The sequence below is a fragment of the Cataglyphis hispanica genome, chromosome 25 (genome assembly GCF_021464435.1).
Source record: "Cataglyphis hispanica isolate Lineage 1 chromosome 25, ULB_Chis1_1.0, whole genome shotgun sequence".
Lineage (NCBI taxonomy): Eukaryota > Metazoa > Arthropoda > Insecta > Hymenoptera > Formicidae > Cataglyphis > Cataglyphis hispanica.
Genome location: NC_065978.1, coordinates 2,124,526 through 2,145,045, shown reverse-complemented (window position 1 = coordinate 2,145,045; position 20,520 = coordinate 2,124,526). Strand labels below are relative to the sequence as shown.

Here is a 20,520-nt window from a genome sequence, read left to right as displayed (position 1 = left end):
TATCTCATTTACGAGTGAGAGAATTCTCAATCTCGATTTACAGTTTAAGACTACGCAAAAGATGTATTATTTTAAGTCTCACCTAAAGAAATTATTTATGAAAAGCTAGAAAGAAAGAGAGAGATTATTTAAAGCAAAAAGTATATAAAATAAAGTTACAATCGATTTTCTACCTAGTCGTGATGTATATATAATCAGCTTTCAGAGATAGATAATATAGAATAGAGATGTAAGGAAAGAGAGGACGAAGGAGAGCAAGGAGTATAACCGCGCTGGTGGGAGGAAAGACGATCGTCGGGGAAACTTTATCTCATTCATACTTTTGCATTTGAAAGCGGTAATTTATGCACGCGGCGAAGTGAGACGGAATGCACCGTGGAGATGCAAGCGAGAGGGGATGGCAACGGCGAGTGCAACGGCGACGGAGCGTGCGAGCCGGCGTGCGCGAGAAAGAGGCACGAACGTCGCCATTATAATAGATATGTTAGCATGCAAACGCTGTCTTTTATACGTTTGCCAGTCTGCGGTAGTGGTGGCGATCTTACAGGACCGTGCGCCTTCTCTTGCCGTACCCTAATCCAGCTTTTTCTACTTATGAACTTTGACAACGCGCGCGCCACACGACACGTCTTATCCATTTCCTTCTTGTAAATATTGTCGAATTAAAAATGACAGGAATGCGTGCTATAAATACAATGTAAAGATCATATACTATATGCCTAACTCAAGAGCTGCGAATTGAGAGATAAAATCACGTCTTTCATTAGAGAGTGCAAAATAGTTGAGATATAATTTGACATTTGTCAAAAGTCGAAAGTAGTATGTAGTAGTTTCTGATTTGAAGCTCTCATGTATCCATGTTGACATATCATCTTCTACATTCCCTTCAAACATATGTCGACTCAATCGTTGAAGATGCAAGGTGGCTGTCGTCTCGAGGTATCGAGGTTGCCTAGTAGGCCCATATAAAAAAAAGTGGCATTCCAATAAACCGATAGTTGATACATCCCTGGGGCCTCGCGAGTAAAAGCGTAGTGGCGGCACGAGAGGGGCGGCAAAGCACAGTTCGCCGGATAAGGGGAGAGGATGGTGAGAGGACAACGCGGTAGCGACTGACAGGCGAGCAGAGGCAACAGGGCCGGACCAGCAGCAGGGACAACACGGATCCGAGGACAGGAGGAGAGACAGCAGTGGCAGAGTGTCTCCCAGAGGATCCCGAGTCGACGCGCAATAGTAGTCGCTGTCAAGGCAAGCATCTCTCACAGCAAAGAGCAAGACGAGAGAGATCCATCAAGAACGAAAGCAAATGACGAGTCAGACTAGAAAATCACGTGTTCGCATTCCCTTTTTCATGAAAAACGGAAAAAAGAAGCAGCAAAAAAGCAGAAATTCAAGGAAGAGGAGATATCGCAAATCGAACCGATGGAGATAGAATGATCGAACGTAACGAAAGTGATCGGATGCATCGCGTGTGATAGCATATCGTTGCGTGTTTCGTGCGGTTCCGGTCACATGGATCACGAGGTAATCGCTGCCCCTTCCTCTCCTGACCGCAGAGATTCCTGCGACGGGTGGGGATGTCAACCATGATTGGGAGAGATGTAGAAAAGAGGAAGTGGTAGACAATTCCTAGGAGGTGAAAGCGGACAATGAGGATGAGGAGGAAAAGCAGGAGGAAGAAAACATTATCTCAACATCGATGATAATCACGTAAGGTGAGTATATACGTAATATTATGTATGAATATTTTTTTCTGCAATAGTTCTTATCAAATAAAACTATTCTATTGCAAAAAAAAAATGATTATTAAATGCATTGCGCAATGATAAAACGTATTATATTATTGCTTCGTACTATCTATGAAAGAAAATATTATTTATGCAGAAACTTTAAAAGATTATTAATCCATTCTACAGATTTATAAATAGTCTTACTAAAAAAAAAAAATAAATAAAAAATAGAATTGTGAGAGACAATTCTTTATTACAGGATAGATTAATGATACCGTAGATTATATTCCACGACAGACAATACGCGGCGCGTCCTCTTCTTTGCCGCGAGACTTAAATCGTCGTTTGGCAATGCCTTCGAGGCTCCACCAACCCACTTTAAATCGTATACTTGGCACATGAGCTAATTGGTCGTATCTCGCGTTAGTCGGCGTGTTTTATCGCGCCATTCGTAACCGGTCGAAAAGCATTTGCCGACGTTCGCCCATTTCAACGAGCAATTTAACGAAACGCGAAATGGGTAACGCGCTCGCCGATGCTCGATTTTTCACTCGCTGTTCCCACGTGGCGGGCGACCACGTGTTGACTTAGCACGCATCTTATCGATCACGAGAATCCTCGCTCGTTTTCTCCTAGACAAACAGTCTAATCATGAATCATTGCAGAAAAAAGAATATGCCAGAAAATTATACAATTAAAAAATAAATTCATTGAAGACCTGTAATAAAAATTTAGAACTGGAAATTTAGATTTTGATAATATTTCGCAAAATTTGTATACAGAAATAATTTTATAATCTAGATTTTTGTTTCAAAATATTTTACAAGAAAAGTGTTACTTGAGTTTTGAAAATATTTTTATTTTTCGACTCTTAGTTCTTTTCATTGACGCTTATTGTCAGATGCGATGAACGCAAGTATCTCACAGACTCTCGTAAGCCTCCGCTTCTATTTCTGTCCTATAGCCGGACACGAAATTGAATTCGTACCGTGAATAACGACTAACAAACCGCAGTTATATCGTAAAAAGCAATGCAGCGAGATGTGAATTAATTCTGGCTCCGCACCCCACAGAATATCCCAGAGCCCTTTGCCGCTCTCCGTCTCTCCTCGCGCGTGCACGCGGCGTTTCTCGTTTCCTCTGTCGCGGTACTTCTCTCCTCCAACTTGAAACCCAAAATTCAATAAAGGCGAACGAGTACGAGGTCTTTCCCTTGACCCCCTCGCAACTTTCCGTATGGGGTGGTGGTGGCTATGGGGTTAGGAGTGCCGGAGTCATCGCGAGGACCCGGAGGGAGAGATGAAGGCTCGGTGCATACATTAGCGGGGGCAACGTGCGCAGATATTGTCTGAACAAAGGGATCGGCTCGTATCTATCGAAAAGGCGATTAAGCGAGGATAAAGTTAACTTCGCCTTGGGCATCCTTGTTGAAAATACTCTTGGAAAAGATCTTTCTATATTGTGATTCCTGACGATATCGCGACTTGGTGTTGCAAAATCCGGTTATTCGATTAAAAAAATTGTAACAAAATTATAATAATTTATGAAATCGGAAATTGTGATAATCGATAGTTTCGGAAGATTCTACGTGATAATCGAAATGCAAAAGATATTTGTCGGCCATACAAGTCGAATTCTTTGAAAGTTATTCACTTCTTTTAAACATGCCGTTGAAGTTTCGAAAGTATTCCAATAAAGCCAGTCATTACAGCCTATGGGTTTGCAGCTGCATTTAAAACGACAAAAAGATTACGCCGACGTTATTCGCGACGCGTAATGCGATCCCGCAAACCTGACATAGCCAAGACAATGAAGGTAGAAACGGGCCGCACGAGATAGAGAAGAATAGAACGATAGCGAGGACAGCGAGGCTGACAGGACACAATATTGCAATAACTTCAATTACGGCGACACGACGGATTGCCGTGGGGCAGATTCGACCGTCCCCCGTCCGCCCGTAGCCAGCCAGTCAGCCACCCCCGCCTGTTCCATCCATTTATATATCCGAGTGACACAAACGTCGTGGTCAAATTGGCTGTCGGATCTGAAAGGGGCTGCCTTTAAACAAGTGCTTCTTAATAAACCATTGACGCGCAAAACCACCCTCGAAAATTTGCCCCTCAGCGCCGTGTCGCCACCCTTCCTCAACTAAGTCTAACGCCATGAGACTCCAGACCGTCGAGGGACTTTTAGCTTTCGTTACTTCGTTAAATTCAGAAAGGCAAAGCGCATCCCGCGCTTCAAAGTAACGAAGCGTTCTGACATTTTCATTTCAAAAATTTTTTGGCACGTATCAAGTTTATAAATCGATCTGATTGATATGGATTCACTATCGTATCTCAGAAGTTTACGGCGCTCTATTACAAAGTTTGATATAAATATTTGTGCAGCAAATAGAATGAAAAATATTATATAAATCATACTATATATATATTCGTTATAATTTACAATTGAATTTGCAAATTAAATTTATTTATATATAAGAAAAATATTTCTTCCAATAATTTACAAAAATATATAACATACAAAATAAAAATTATGGAAGCGGATAAAAAGCTATATATCGATTTAATGAATAAGTCCAGTAACCAAGATTAGCAAGAAATTTTTTCACAGGAAGAATCAAGAAAAATAATGTTATCAAAAAATATAAAATCATATAGAATCCATTGTTTTGCAGTAACGTAAACAAAATTCGTCAAATAGTTTTCGAAACAAGGCCGAGGAGTTACATAGCGGTGACTTATCGACCGCTCGGTTGCAGGGAGAGCGAACTCTGAAAAAATTGTGCAGAGCCTTTTGCCCCGCGGGCTAAGGGTATTTCACTAGGGGTGGGCACGCACCCTTCTTCGCTCACGTCCCACTCGAAATTTCGCTCGGCTAGCGCTTTTTTTAACATTTATTTGACAGCTGTCGTCCGCAATGCGTGCGCGTTTACCTACCTACCTACCTACCGCGCAGGGTCTTGTCTTCGTGTCATTGTTCAAATTGTTCAAAAGCAGAAACGACGAGCCTGAACGATACCCTTGGAACAGATAAGGGTAGTGCAAACTTAAGATGCTGATGTGACTGACCGATATTTCCTTATACAGCAAAGAATTATAAACGTTTCGACATAATTACACGCGACTCTCTTAAAATATTAAACTTCTTATATTTCGAATTAAATTGACGAATATTAAACATCATTTTTTGTGGAAATATCTATCTATAATACTTTTAGGATTTATTCGAAATAGAAAACTAAAGAGTAAAGAATATTACATCATAATTGAAATTTATTTGGTAGTAAATTTTTCTTCTCTCATAAATAGCTTTAAACCAGCTACTACTTATCTACCAATTATCATCTTATTGAAATTCAACTATTATCTAATTGAAATATCAATTGTATATTCATATTACGTTAATTATACTTTAGCGTAGAACACTTTATAATTCAATAAAAACATGTTATATGTTAATGTTATATGTTAATTAAATATGTTAATAAAATATGTTAATAATATCTCTTCACGATTATAATGTGGTGTAATTATTTTTTTATTAATAAGATGATTGTAGCTGCAAAAATACATATCACACTTATCAATACTGGAAAAGAGCAGACGATTTCTCGAAGGAACTGAATTTTCGAAATATCAACGAATAATTTTGCATTCTTCTTTAATAGGGCACATTTGTTATGCACCAATTACTTATACCCCCATAGGTGCACGATCGCTAATTGCGGAACCACGTTTTGTAAAAAATCGCCGAGGAAATAACTAATAATCACGTAATGAGTCGCCGCGAGAGTCTGTCACGCGATGCAAACGAATCAACGATATCGTTGAGCTAGGTTAATTACCCCGTGACCCGCGCGTCAGAATGCGTGGCCGCGACACCCCACTTTCTCTACAGTTGTATTCGTGCATGGACTTTCCAAAGTGTTGGTACACGCGAAAATTGAATGCCACGCGCCACACAACACTTTAATATAGTCGTATTCGTCGCACCAACTCTAATTTCAATTAACACAGTTTTTTTTTTTTTTTTTTTTTTCATTCGCGATAGAGCATCGTATCAATTGAGAGATTATTTATGAAATAGAGATATAAGCCATTATTTTTAATAAATCATGATCCGTTTTAGTTTTTACCGAATTATTACATCATTATTCCGCTTACAAACGTCAGATTAATTTAACGCCGAAGATCAAGACAAATCGCAACTCTTGTCACCAGGGTTTCTTAAATCGATACTCGTTGCCGCGCACCAAGGAGCCTTCCTTTCCTTATCGAGCATGTCCGGGAGAATGATAAAACGATTTAACGGCAGATATTCGTAGGAACCTCGATAAATCTAACGAGGTCTCATTTCGCGTCGACCCTTTCTCCGATCGCCGATTTAAGCTCGCCGTTTCTGGATACAACCCTCAGAGCAGAATCCCGATTACGAAACGGGAACTCACGCGTTCTTTTTTCCTCGCCGCTCCACGGTAAAATAAAAAGAGCGAAAATAAACGACTGTCGCGGTATTGCAGGGATTGCAGAGTATCCGAGCCTGAGAACTTTGTCAATTAGACGGCAACAATTAGTCGTAGCCGCCAGACACAGTAGTTGCAGTGACAGCCACTGTAGTGATAGGTAATAAATAATAACGGATCATTGATCGCGGTAACTTGTCTCTCCTTGACGTGCGCTTTATGTTTCGCCATGGACTCGTATAACATCGCGTTTAACAACACGACGCCCGTTGCGTTCTCGTCGAGAAATGCGGATCGCCACACGATATTACGCAATTTTCCATTTTCCCAGATGTTTCCTTAAGTGTTATCGAGATTGTTCAAGAAATTTATCTCGCCTTGATTAAGAGGAACATAAATCTTGCGCGAAATATTTCATTTCGAAAGTTATGTAAGTATTCGATAAAAAAAAAATTGTTAATTATAAGAAAATGTTTTATTAATAAATTTTAATGACATATATTATATGTTATCAAATAATATATGGATTTTCATTATAATATACTATGCTAATTTTGTTTAATATTTTACATATATTAAATTAAAAAAAAAAAATAAGATATCTATGCAAATGATTAAAGTGTCGTTATGTAATTTTGCAAAATTTCTATTATTAATACATCATCATGTAACGTTGTAATGATACCGGTCAAATGCCAAAGCAAAAAATTGCAATATTACGATTGCATCTACCCAAGAATATAGCTCTACTTGTAGAAACGCGCAGTGACGCGATATGGCTTAATAAATCCGCAGTTAGCGTTGCTGCATTATCGCTTAAATCGCGCGAGATTTTACCATCATTTTCTGATGCGAGACAAAAAGAGATAGAGAGGTTCGCGGATAAAAATCAGTTAGAATGTCACGTTGATATGCGACGCGCCTACTTTCCCGTCATCGTGTTCACTGTTCCTCGTTTCCACGGAGAATATCATCGTCGTCGTGCTCCTAGCTCGCGCTCGCCTTTGGCGAAGGATTCCTTGGATCAATCAAGGGGCGCCGGACACCGGACTGCCAGCCGGAGAAAAACTTGGTTGGTTGGCCAAGCTTGCTCTCGTGTACGTGAGTTACGTGACGCCGGATCGGCTGTCGATTTATCACGCGAACGCGTACGACGACGTCGCGTCCAACCGGATGTGAGATCGTTTCTTAGCGATCCACGCGGATCTCGCACGAACGTGACGTCCTCCCTGGACGGATATTACTTGCCGTCGTTAACGTTTAAATAAATATCGATCTTTTCATCAGCAATAAAAAAAAATACGTTAGCATAAAAAAATTTAGATTATTTCTTTAACAAAAACATTTTTTTATATAAATAGAAATATGCTCATAATTATCGATGTTACGTCACTTTTACCGACAATGATCGCAGATGGTTGGAGAACGAGAGAAAGCTTTTTTAGAATGTTTGCGTTCTCTAAAATCGAACCGCGGAAAGGAGAGGCATGCCGGCAATTTTCGGGATGGTCGCAAAATAATGATGATCTTTATCCCTAATGAAATTAGTCCTGCTGCTCTGGAGCGCGCGGGAATAGACATCGTACCGTGAAATTACTATAATAGGCAGCGGCGGCGGCGGCGGCGGCGGCGGGGCGGTAGAAGATCCCCTCCTATTACACGCACAGGCGTTACTCACGTGTAGAGACGCATCGAGAGAAGAGACGTTTCACGTGTATATTACGTACGTGAATTCGCGGGCACAGGAGAACGCGAGATTGGATCGGTTCGACTCGGTCCTCACGAGCCGATGTGGAGCCATCTTCCCCGGCCTATTTAAAGAGAACGCCTAAATATAGTTCGCTTTATTTTTTTTCCGCCGGAATTTAAAATTACGGTCGTAAAGAAGCCGAGGGCAAATTAGCCGGGGATTCGACCCTCCTAAGGGGGCTGTCTCTAGCCTCTTCGAAAGTCGTGCACGAGTGGATCCACCACCGCGAGGAAAGAAGGTATTTCGCTCCTTTTTGCAATCAAGTAGATATATATATATATATATATATATATATATATATATATATATATATATATATCAGGTCAGATTAGAGAAACTTCAGGATCTTATAGGAAATTGAATTAGGAACAAAAAAGTTTCTATAAACATAGGTCTAGAAACGCTTCGCTTAAAAAGTTATAACTAATAAACAGCATTAGCTTATTTGTCGTGAACTAAACTGATTCTGAATGTTCGTGTTAGAAATGTAAACAAAAGTGCCTATGTGATCTGACGAACGGTACAAATGTATGTAGTGTTTACATAAAGACGTTCGAAAGTTTGTTTTCATAGTTTCTGTTCTTTTCGTTGTTTTGAGTTTATTTTCTTTCGAACGCCTTATCAGAATTACATAAATGAAAATAATATAATTTAGTTTGTTATTTAATTATATTAAAAATCATGAAATAAACATGACGTTTATTAGTTAATTAGGTATAACTTTTTAACAAAGCGTTTCCGGACCTATGTTTACAGGAACTTTTTTGTTCCAAATTCAATTTCCTATAAGATCCTAAAGATCTTATATATATTCTAAGAAAAAAAAAAAAAAAACTAAGAAAGAGTACTTCGATGTCTGAAATTCGAAAATTATCAGATAAGAATGTCTCTAAATTATGTCTCGCATAATTTTTTGCTTAATGCGCATTTATTAACGATTATGAATCAAAATGAAATCGGATTAAAGCGCGAGTCGGCGAGAGGATTTCGTCACACCTGCACGAATATTCGATTGTATTAATCGATTCGCCGCCATGCCAATAGCACACTCCTTGATGTCCCGTGGCCTTGTCCGGCTCTTCAGGACGATAGTGCCGGGGCCCGCAGCCCCATGGACTCGCTCTGGTGGAAACAATTGTTGCCGCCGGGCATCATTTACATCATAAGCAATCATAATGATCGAATTTTCGGCGAACGACGATGATCCAACGAGTGGAACGAGGGGAGCCAATCCAGAAGTGGGTACCCACTTACCGGCTGTACGAACTATGCGCTCGCGAGTGAGGGACTCTGACCCTCCTCCACCTCTTTCGACCCTATAGCTCCAGGCTACCTGCGCCCGTTTATATGAACTGGCACCCATTTCCCCTTCCCCGCTTCCCTTCCCTCAGAGATCGCGCTCTTTCTCTCTCTTTTTTTTTAAACGTCCAGAAGGGCACTTCGAAAAAAGTAATCGACCAAAAAATTCTGAACACGATGAAAGCTGGCGTCCTGTCAACCATCTACTTGCGACGTATGCGTCTGGCTGCCTTCGCGACACGCGATACGTTGAAGCAAATAATGTGGCGCGGTCAGGAAATCGTCGAAACGACCCATCAACCGTCCACCGACGACTCTTAATGCACGTCGTCGTGTACGAACGAGCGCGCATCCACCTAAAACGGCATACGAGTATTTTCACGTACCGTTAATGGGAAGTTACTGCGAACAGCGCGAGCACGAAAACGCGGGTTCAATTTCCTGGACGCGCACGAGCAGAACGACGTTCTCAGAGGACGTTTACTTCAAATCCTCAACGATAATATAAGTAGTCCGCGTATTGCCAGGCTATTTGCGCTTAAACGGCCGGGAAATTCGCGATTCGTGTATAGCCGATTAAAAAAAAATCGTTCTCGCGAACGCAAATGATTCCGTTTTATCGTATCCGGCGTGCTTCGATTTTCGAATTTCGCAAGGGTCCGTTCCTTCGATGCTCCCCTTCCCTCTCACCTGTTCATGAGGGTGTAACGGCAACGTTGCCGGTATTTTCCACAGCCCGGGTTTACCAAAGACAGCGGAGAGCTCTGTGTTTTGGGCTTTGCCCGCGCTCGCTCTCTCTCTGTATATACGACTGGACCTATCAGTATGCGGACCACGGAACGTGGTCGGGGTCTCCCTTCCCCCCTTCCCTCTTCTCGCCGTCCTAGTCCCTCTCGGCCTCCTTCGTCCCTCGGAACCACCATCTCTCCGTATCTCTCTTTGACAAACATCGTGTCCCTCCGCTCCTCTCCTTCCCTTCCGCCCGCTATTTGTCTCTCCTCTTCTTGTTGCCCTTCCACCCTCCCCCCCCCTCCCCCGCTTTCTTCCTCGCACGCCTTCTCCGTCAACGCGCGAGGCGAAACGTAGGCTGTTTCGGAGAGAGTGTTTCCGCCGTAATGCCGAAACAGTATTGATTGCAGCCCACCTAGCTTAGCTACGCCGTCTATTGCATCTAGCTCACGCTCCCACCTAAACTAGCGCGTATTTTCGCACGACTGCCTCCGAAGACAAACGAAATTAACTATGCATATTAACTAACTGTCATCGGGCAGCGGCGCAAATATCGAGCAATTTCCTCCTGTCGGCCGGATGTTATCGGCTTATCGCGTTAGCTTTTACTGCAGAGTTTTCGACGACCTATATCTTACGGAATGTTTAACTCGTCGCGTCCACGGCGCAGATAGAATCGAAAGTGCGCCCGAATCGCCAAAGAATATACGTCATCCGATGCGCGTCTATTAATATCGACAGGTTACGATAGCATGATTCATAAAGCGGTTCGCTCGCAAATCTGTTCTCGGTCAACCATGACGACCAGGCGGAAATCGCGCCCATCGTCCTGGACCGAAATTGGTCGGAGGACCGTACTAAAGGGTAGTAACGACGTAACAATGACCTCGGCAAAGGATAGTAGTCGGCATTGCTGACTCGGAGGACGATGGGAACGGCAATTCCATCTTCAGCAGGAGAATAGGGTCGCCCTATCGTGACTCGGCAGATAATTAGACGGGTAATCGAGATGATCGGAGTTTCAAAGTATTACAGTAGTCTGCAGTTTAATATAGGCTGGCAGTCTTGTAACTTCCTGACTCGTCCTTAATCGATGCCAATAATCCATCCGAGATGTTATCATCGTATCGCAGATATTATCTCATTTGAGATCGAGATTTAAAAAATTGACAATTATTAAATATAATGTTTTGTTCAAAAATACAAAGTATCGATTTATCCATAATATATTCATTAATAACTGACGACTCATAAAATTTTGAAATGTTGCATTTTAAAAGTCATCAAAACGATTAAACTAATTGCCATAGAAATATTCGATAAATTATCACCTTGGAGCTTTTGACACGACCTTTGACACTCGTTTTAGAATGATCACCACATCTGATTCGCGTTTTTCCCATAAAAATGAGGCGTACGAAGTTCAGCGGGTCTCGTGTGACTCTGCGAGGTTTTTCGAGGGTTTGGTGACATAATGAGGCAGATCGATTGCCGGGTGCATTACCATTACAATAGTAGTCACCCCCGGAGACGCCTTTGCCTAACACAATTGATAGACGGCAGGAATTTTGGAAGAAAACGGGAAAAAGCGGGGAACTATCGCTTCGATGAGAAAAGAAAGGGAGAAAAAAAGAAGGGAGAAGGAGAGAGAGAAAGATGGAAAAAGAGAGCGCGGTCACACCAACGGGCTTATTAGTCAGCAATGTGATCTATTTGCCCTGTACTCGCATAAAGAACCTACATTATTGTGCCACTATGTTACGAAGAAGGGCGTTATTGCCCAACAGGGACCTCCAGTTAGGCTCCTGTATCACCAACCCGTGTAGCGACGTATGGCGTACGGTTATAGGCACCGTTCTTTCTCTCTTGTCCCGTTCTACGTTCTCCTCCATCATCGACCACCCGCGGGGTCTCGCTAATATGCCGGTAATATTTCCTCCATTCCGGATATCGCTTTATTATTTCCTGCCGGCATGCCACGGTTATCGACAATGAATTCTACATACAAGAAAAACAGCGTGAGAAATTTCCAAAGCGAAATGTATATCACCGATATTTGCATTAAATGCTACGTCAGCTTCTTCTTCTTCTTCTTCTTATAAAACGGAAATATTACGCCGCGAATATATTGCGTGACATTTTCTTGTATTATATATTATTTTATACTTATTATATATCATATATTATATACTATATACTATATATTATATACTATATATTATATATTATATACTATATACTATATATTATATGTTATATTATATGTTATATTTATATTAAATTAAATCACATACTATAAAATTGCTATAAAATATTTGTAAAAAATTAATGTTCTGTGTATTAAAACGCGGTCTTCATTAATAAATGTTCGTTGTTTTACAAGATCAGCAGTCAAATATAATGAAAAATAATTTAGCATTATTAAAGACACACGGTAGATAAATGCCGTTAGTAACAGAATGGTCTCCATCCTCGACACTCCGTTCCATTTTCGGTCGCTTAAGCCGATAGACATTGTTTAGCATCCCGCGGATTCAGACTCGTCGTCTGACTCATGCGATTGGCTTTCTGCTCTCCATTCCTATAACCGAATCGAATCGTTCGTCCGTTCGTCGGCTCACTCGTTTTGGTTCTCGCGCCTTCGTTCTTGTACGAGTGACAATGACATCATGTCACATAAGGAACAAGGAATTTCCATTGTTCTCGACGATGACAAAGTCGCATGATCGAGACGCACGTACAAATAGTGGATGTTATAAAAAAAGAAAAAAATATAAGATTTCATCTTTTATTTGAACCGACCCAGAAATTCGTAATTTACTGGCGAGTTTTGGTCGACAGTCGGTGGTGATACTTTCGACGTTATTTTTGTGGAAGGCAAGTTTGGCTTATCGTGAAAAGTTTGGCGGAGGCATGCCTGGAAAGGGGCGAGGTTCGCGAAGCAGCGAAACGCTTTCGGAAAATCCATAGCATCAAGGAATATACAGGGTTCCACCGTGGCGGAATACAATGGCGTTGTAGAAAGGTCGGGTGATAAGAGGAGCAAGTGAGAGCGAGCAATCGGACAGGAGAAAGATAGAGAAAGAGAGATAGAGAGAGAGAGAGAGAGAGAGAGAGGGAAACGGAGACGCGGAGAGAGCTTGCGGCGTCGGTCTTTGCCCCGAGTACGTGCTTCGAGTGACAAAGCTTTCAGCATGAGACCGACCGACCGACCGACCGTACAAACGCCAGAACGATACGACGCATCAAGGTCCTCGACGATCGATAGGCAGGCTCGACTCAACCTGGAACTATCCTCGTGCGCGCCGCGCTTTTGCCTCTGTTTAATATTTCGGACGGGTATTTACACACGCGATCGTTTTATCTGTGTCGCGGCCAAATTTCTCTCGTGCATTTCACAATTCCACGCCGAAAGATAAAAAAGATATGTAACTTCGAAATTAATTTAGCATATCGCACATTTAGTATCTCTAGTAATTGACACGTTTTAATCTTAACGTTTAAGAGTCACAGATTTCTTTCTATTTTTTTTTTTTTTTTTTACACGGATTATATTTTGTCAATGCAATTTTACTCTGCAACTTACGGCAACTTTCTCTTTTAAAGTGTTATATCTCGATTAAGCGGACTTTACGATAATGGCGGATTACGTCGAGGGACCGCTAGTAGGTGTCGGCAGATCCGTATCTGGCTCCATCGAGCTGGTCGCGCCCGCTCTCAGAAGCGTGAAATGAAATTTGACAGATCAGATCGAGACTCTCTCGCTTTCGTCTCTTTCTCCCTCTGCCGCCTCTATCTCGTTCTTTTCGTCGCCCGATCGCAACCTCGAGAGCTGCAAAATGGCGTTGGCGCTCGTCCCCCGGGTTTCCGCACCTTCGGGGTGCCCCACGGGCATCGGCGGGCACCTCCCGTCCCTCGCGCACGTTGACTGCCTCCCTCCCCCTTTCTCCCCCCCTTCTCTCCCCCCGTGGCGCACCCCATTTTATACGATTCTCTTTTATCTGTTACCTCCCTGCCGCCGCCGCCGCCACCGCCGCTGCCGGTTATGCTCCCTCGGGGCATCCGCTGGAGCGGGTCTCCTTAGTTCCAACCCGACACCTTTTTACAAATACATCACACGGCCTTCTGGTCCTTTGCCGCCTCTCATCCTGGAACCCCCTTCTCCCTTCGTATCGCTGTCCCATCGTAAGCTGTGTTTCATTATACCGAAGGTGGTACGTAGTGGGCGCCCCATTTGCTTAAGCATATCAAATGCTTCAGCCATTCGATTCTCGTTCACATCGCTCGGCAGGTACTTATTTATAATTGCGTGAGCTTTATGCTACAAGATCGTACACAGGACCGAGAAAATCGTAATTGATAGTAACATGCTATTTTAATATAAATTCATATCGATATTTCTTTATGATAGTCAATCGATTGCAAAATTAATATAAAAAAACATTAAATATTTTGTAGCATAAAAATTTTTTCTCTTCTGGCTTCGATGATAAATACGCTGCGCAGCGGGGATATCGTGATGTGATTTCGCTGAAACCTAACGAACTTTTTTTTTCTCGCATCGACACCCCTGTGTCCGTCGACATAAGTAACATAATCTACGATCAAAGTGCAGGAACGAATCATCCGCGTTGACGATCACCCCGCCTCCTTTCTCGCGTCCAAACATCCGATCGTGTGACAGCTGTCCCCGCATCGGAAACGAAATTATATGCTCAAAGGATCACGCTGATCTCTATTTAGATTCTTATCTTTCGCGCTGTGACGCAACGCCCCGGAGATGTCATCGGAGATGTCTGGTGACCATGATCGTCATTGGCACCTCGTACCGGGATAACGTGGCGCTCAATAACGGAACGTGTGAACGCGAAACGGGCGTTGGATTTCCAGGACGGTTTAATTGTGTTTCTTTGAAAGCATCGATAACATTTAATGGGGACACATTGTATAATACTGACACATGTGGGTAGATCGCGTAAACGGCCGACTGCGAACTGGCTTGGGATTTCGCCCGCTGCGGTAAAAATCGCGAGAATCTTTCTAATTGAAGGAAACGGAATAATAATTTAGCAAATCCTTATTTATTTTGTGTATATACTGTCCAAATTCTTCATCATTTTATAAGATCGTATGTTTCTCATTTCTTCTTCGAGAAATCTTTTCGGTCACGACCCTAAGTGGCGAAACGAGGAAGGAACGAAATGCTGAGACATAAAATTGAAAAGTTTGACGTACGGCGGTTTATGGGACTTTTAGAACGTAGTAAACTCGCGCGTTATTCCTCCTTCCGCGGATCGTTATATTTTTCTTCTCGTGGTCCGTGTGCTTTCCGAGTGGATTTTTGTTGCCAAGATCGTTGTGTGCGCCGAGATGTTTGTCGTTCAAACGAAACCGTTCTCCTCTCTTTCTCAACCTTCTCTCCGTTTTTACTCTCTTCAACGTGAATTACCGCTTCGCCACTTGCAAGGTGATTTATTGCCAGCTACCGCCTTCGTTTCTGAATTAAAATTTACTTTATTTTCCAATTTTTTAATTTAATCTTTCATTCGTTTATTATTAAAAAAATTCGCAAAAAAAATTATATAATTACTTTTTTTCATTTACATAATTACAATATTATCATTGTGCTGCAACTTTAATAACAATTTCATAATATTGATTTAATAATTTAATAATGATATAATAATATTTTAAGTATAACAATAAATTTTTTTAATAACGATTTCAAGCACAACTTCATAAAAATAAAAATAACAGAACAAAAACGTGTAAAAATATATACAATTTTCATATTTTACATTTGTCATTTTTAATCTAGGATAAATTTTATTCGACGATAATTAGTACAGATCAGAGAAATTGCATCGACAAAGAGATCCCCCTCGAACCTTCTCGCGAATAAAGAAGTTGTTGGGCATTCCAAGCTCATTGAACGCTCGCATACCCGAGATCCCCGTGGAACGGTTAATTATCCGAGGATTTTTCGGCAAATGTCGGTCGTACCGCCCGCCCTCCCAACATCGGAGCAGGCAGTGCGCGGGTCTAAGGGGTTAGCGATGAACTTCGACTCGGTAATGAAGCGCGCTCCCTCTCTTTGCCTAAACGAGTCGTCGCCTCTGCTTCGGATATATTTTATTGCGCGGCCGGTCTGGTTTATTATCGCCACGGTTGCGCGAACTCCGTCTCGTTTCAATCCGCAACGTCTTTGTCGTCCTCACCCTCCGTGCTATAACTCTACCCGTTCGAACACAATGAGAGAGAAAGAGCATTAGACGCATTTCCGTCTAGAGCAACCCTTCCTCACGCCCGGCAACGACGATTCCAACCCTCGGAAAAACAGTGGCGCTCAACGAGCCGTGCTATCGCGCACGAGTTCGCACGAAATAAAAGGGTTATGACCGTACATCTTACTTATTGTAAGAAGCACGTTTCCAATTCGCTTGGACACCTTGTTAAAGTTCTACCCCGTTTAATTATCGTGGTACATTTTATTATGATATTTTATAAGCAAAAGATTTTATATTTTAGTTGAACACACACAGATCTTAAAAATAAGTAAGCATTTTATTTGATACGAGATTTGATGAGAGATAAGTCCTTCGTTTATACCTCTCGCGTTTGTCGTAAGTTAACGGAGCATCCGATTTCGCATCGTTAACTTTTTAAATGCGTACGCGCGGTAACTTTCCAAACGAGCTTACATCAAATGAATTATTTGTGGAATATGAGAACCGGCGGCTTTTAACGGTACGAGCTTAAAACTATAATGCGTCCTAATCCGGCAATATCTCATGCTGTCTTGTGGGATTCGTCGCTCACGCACAGCCGTCCCTATTTAGTGGATCATATATATTATACCACTCTCATCGCCGGATCAACCCCTCGTCGAATGACATTTTATCTTTTGCGATTGCACGCAAAATAATTCTCGGATAGATGGTCACGGTTCTTTATAGTAAAGAGCGCGTTGGAATATTAAGTAAATTTTCGTTAAAGATAAGACTTATTTAATACGGCTTCTTTTTTCATCTAATATCATCGTTAGCCTCGTACTTCAGGGTACTCGAAGTAATCAAAATCCGGCGTTTGTCGAGTGTGAATAGTCACAAAGAGGAGGAGGTGGTGGTGGAGAGTGAGAATGTCGTCTTAGCACCGCATCGGCATCTGTTCACGAAGGAATTACGACGTAACTTTGTCTCCCAAGATAGCACGACGGTTTCTCTGGAGCTGAGTGCTATCCAGGATAGAGTGTAGGAGGCGATGGAACCGTTGGGTTATGGGAGAGGATGGGAATCCGGGAGACGAAGGAGATGGAGTAAAACCGAGAAAGAGCGAGATAGAGACGACGTGAAAGAGAAAGAGAAGATGTGCGGGAGAGAAAGAGAGAGAGAGAGAGAGAGATCGAGAGTACGAGCGACCGGTAAGCACGGGAGTGTGCATGATGGGTGAGGCTCCTCCGAGGCTTGAGTTTCCATTGGGGTTGGTTCTTGCGATATAAGCTCTCGCAGCCACAGCACCGCCACCCATCCTCCCCCCGAAACACCGACATAGCCCCCGCCATCTCTCGCCTCCACCACCGCTCTCCGCCACGCAGTTCGCCCGCAGACCCCTGCGAGACATACAGCATACCCACTATCACCCACAGATAGTGGTGGTTCGGGTCGTCTCTCGGTGTGCTACGGGGTGTCGCGAGCCTCATACATATTCAGCGGATGCATCACCCTCCTCCCACGTTCACCCTTCGCACCCCTCCCTCTCCCTTTACCCCCGCGCTCTCGACCTCCGCCCGAACCGCACCGGTCATCTATTGCCCCGACGTCCCTGAGGGCCCGCGTCGCGCTGCACGCGGACGAAACTTTCCCCGCCCGTACGCTAAATTCGAATTATGGAGCAGTTTTCGAAACCGATTGATGTTTAGGCGTTTTATCAAAACCGAAAAGCGCCGCGGGAGCCGAGAGAGCCGTTACGCTTTGTCGTTCGACCGATAGGCTTCCGAACCTCATATCTGCTCATCCGCCTCAATCCCGATCTCGCATTCCAAACTTTTCTTTCGCAAAAGATCCGCAGATCGACTCTAAATAACAATGCTTACGTTTTATATTTTTATGTTTATAAACAATCTTGTTATATATTCCTAGTTTCTCTGTATATGTGTTGTGTTATTTTGCTCAATTATTATTATCATTCTCATCATCATTTTTATTTATTATTTTCATTTTTATCTCACATCTGCTGCTGCATATTATTATTATTAACGTCTACTGCTAGGTACTAAAAATAAAGTACACCATTTATTTCTTCCCGTGGTGGCAGGAAGAAAAAAAACACACGCATATTTTTTTTTCTTCTTTTTTTAACGTCTCGTTATCAGTATACCGATGCGAGATATCTTTTTTCCGATAAAGAAAAAAAAAGTGCTGCGTGCTTGTCCCGTCGCGAACGAAGTGTTTAACGGCGGCCGCATAAATATTTACACTCGCCGGGGTGTTTTTAGCCCGCGCGCGGAATCGAGATTACATCCGAATACATATGTAACAGTTCGCAACGATATTAGCAGTATTGCAGTATTTATGAAGCGAAGTTACGCCGAGTGATTTCCATCGCGCGGTAACAAATTCCTGGCCCGCCTCGCATTAAACGCCTGGCGCGATGACGTATTTTCGAATTTCCCACTCGCCGAATTTCCTCCGCGCTAATCTTTCAATAACTGCATGCCACAAACTCGAACGAATCATTATCCTGATACGCTCGCGGTCTGTACTTGGTACAAAATCTGTCCACGCTAAACATACATTTAAACCACTCGTGAAATTTCCACCTCGCCGTCCCTTTGACAACAATTATACGTGCCGAAATGAAGCAAACTAATCCCGATACTGCGATACCAATGCGTTCCGATTTATGTAACCAGATTATGCGAATTATCTTCGTGCGATCCTCGATCAATACGCGGACAAAATTGGACAATCGACGACGAACAAGCATCGACGGCGCTTGCTTACAACACACGTTTGACGATGCCGAGGTGCGCAAACGCGATCGCTGACATCCGCGACGCGACAGAACAGCCATTTACATAATAATCCGAGCCGCGGGAACGACACGTAATTGATATAAATACGCCGGGCGATGACGGTACCGACAGACGTACGGCAGACCGTGGCCGCTGGCCAACCTATGGTATCCATGGACTGGCTTCGCATAACTTAGCATAAATAATAAATAATATTGTGAACGCGCGTGCCCCAGTGTTAACGCATGTGCGTCATTAATAGGCACATTCTATCTCTCTCTCTCTCTCTCTCTCTCTCTCTCTCTCTCTCTCTCTCTCTTTGCCCGCACCCCGTTGCTTTCTCCTCTCGCTCTCTCTCAATTCACTCCACATATAGTATTATATTATATACTATATATACTTATGTGTGCATGTGTACCTGCCAACTCGCGTCTGTCTACCTTTGCCATCGACGCACCGTCTCGCCGAGTTCATCGCCACGAGCACATATTATACAATTCGAGACGATTTATGCACCTTCGATGTATGTCCGATGTATCAAATACAACACAATCGCCACGACGTCCGTATTAATAGAGGCTATTAAACTTTGGAAACATATTTATATTTAAATTAATGTAAGATAGGCTTGATATTGATATCTTGCAGAATAACGTTGTTCAAATAACATGTTCATCGTGTAAAAAAAGTGAGAAATTTTGCCTGCCAAATTAGAGAAATTAGTTTCAAATCCCGAAAGCGAACACCATGAATTCAAAACTGTATCATAATTAGATAATTCTCCGCAAGTATAATAACAACCGCATCGATCGATTTTCTATGCTAACCGAAAATAAATATAGCTTGAAACGAATTAATAATTAGTTTAGTTTCGAATAAAAAAAAAAAATCGTAAAATCGGCAATAATTTAATAAAGGAAAAACATACACATTATATTTGGAGAAATTTATAATTACGAATATTGTTATACAAGTGGTTTATCTATAAATAAAGTAAATTATTTTTAGATTGCATTGTGACACGTACATATATTCGTACAACGTTCCAAATGTCGGAGAACTAATCAATGTTCACCTTCTCGAAAAAATTTAAATAGCTCTTGTTTAACGAGAGAATTCGAGAACCGATCGCATCAAACATTTAATTTTTTAACGACAAATAATTGCGTAGCTATATAATTTAGTAGTCTTATCAGAGATTTCAATAAATTATGCTAAATAGAGAAAGAGAGAGAAAAATAGTGTATGCGTGTGTGTGTGTGTGTGTGTGTGTGTTCCACATATTCGGAGCGATACGCATCTTTACGGCGGCGGACCACTAATAAGATTCGCTATACTTTGTCATTAAGGCGATTACGTCTAGTTCGTCGGAGAGCTTGTACACTCGTATTTTCTCGCTACTCGAGAGAAACGAGTTCTCCGCGCCGCGAGTCTCGCCGATAGGCGATTTCGTAATACATTAGTGAGTCCCGGAGCTGTTAAATCGCCGCTGTACGCAAACCGCCACGTCGTTGCCTCGAACTCGATCGCT

General features: G+C 42.3%; 2 long non-coding RNA genes across 3 annotated transcripts in view; one reads left to right on the top strand and one right to left on the bottom strand.

The window, feature by feature from the left end:
* The window catches only part of LOC126858483 (uncharacterized), a 182,473-nt gene that overhangs the window by 29,777 nt on the left and 132,176 nt on the right, over positions 1-20,520 (bottom strand). The gene's annotated exons all lie outside the window — the stretch shown is intronic.
* Positions 1,335-20,520, top strand: part of LOC126858484 (uncharacterized) — a 141,849-nt gene continuing 122,663 nt past the window's right edge. For both annotated transcript variants that reach the window (XR_007688680.1, XR_007688679.1), the window contains exon 1: positions 1,335-1,715. This is a non-coding gene — a long non-coding RNA (uncharacterized LOC126858484). The remainder of the gene's footprint in view (positions 1,716-20,520) is intronic.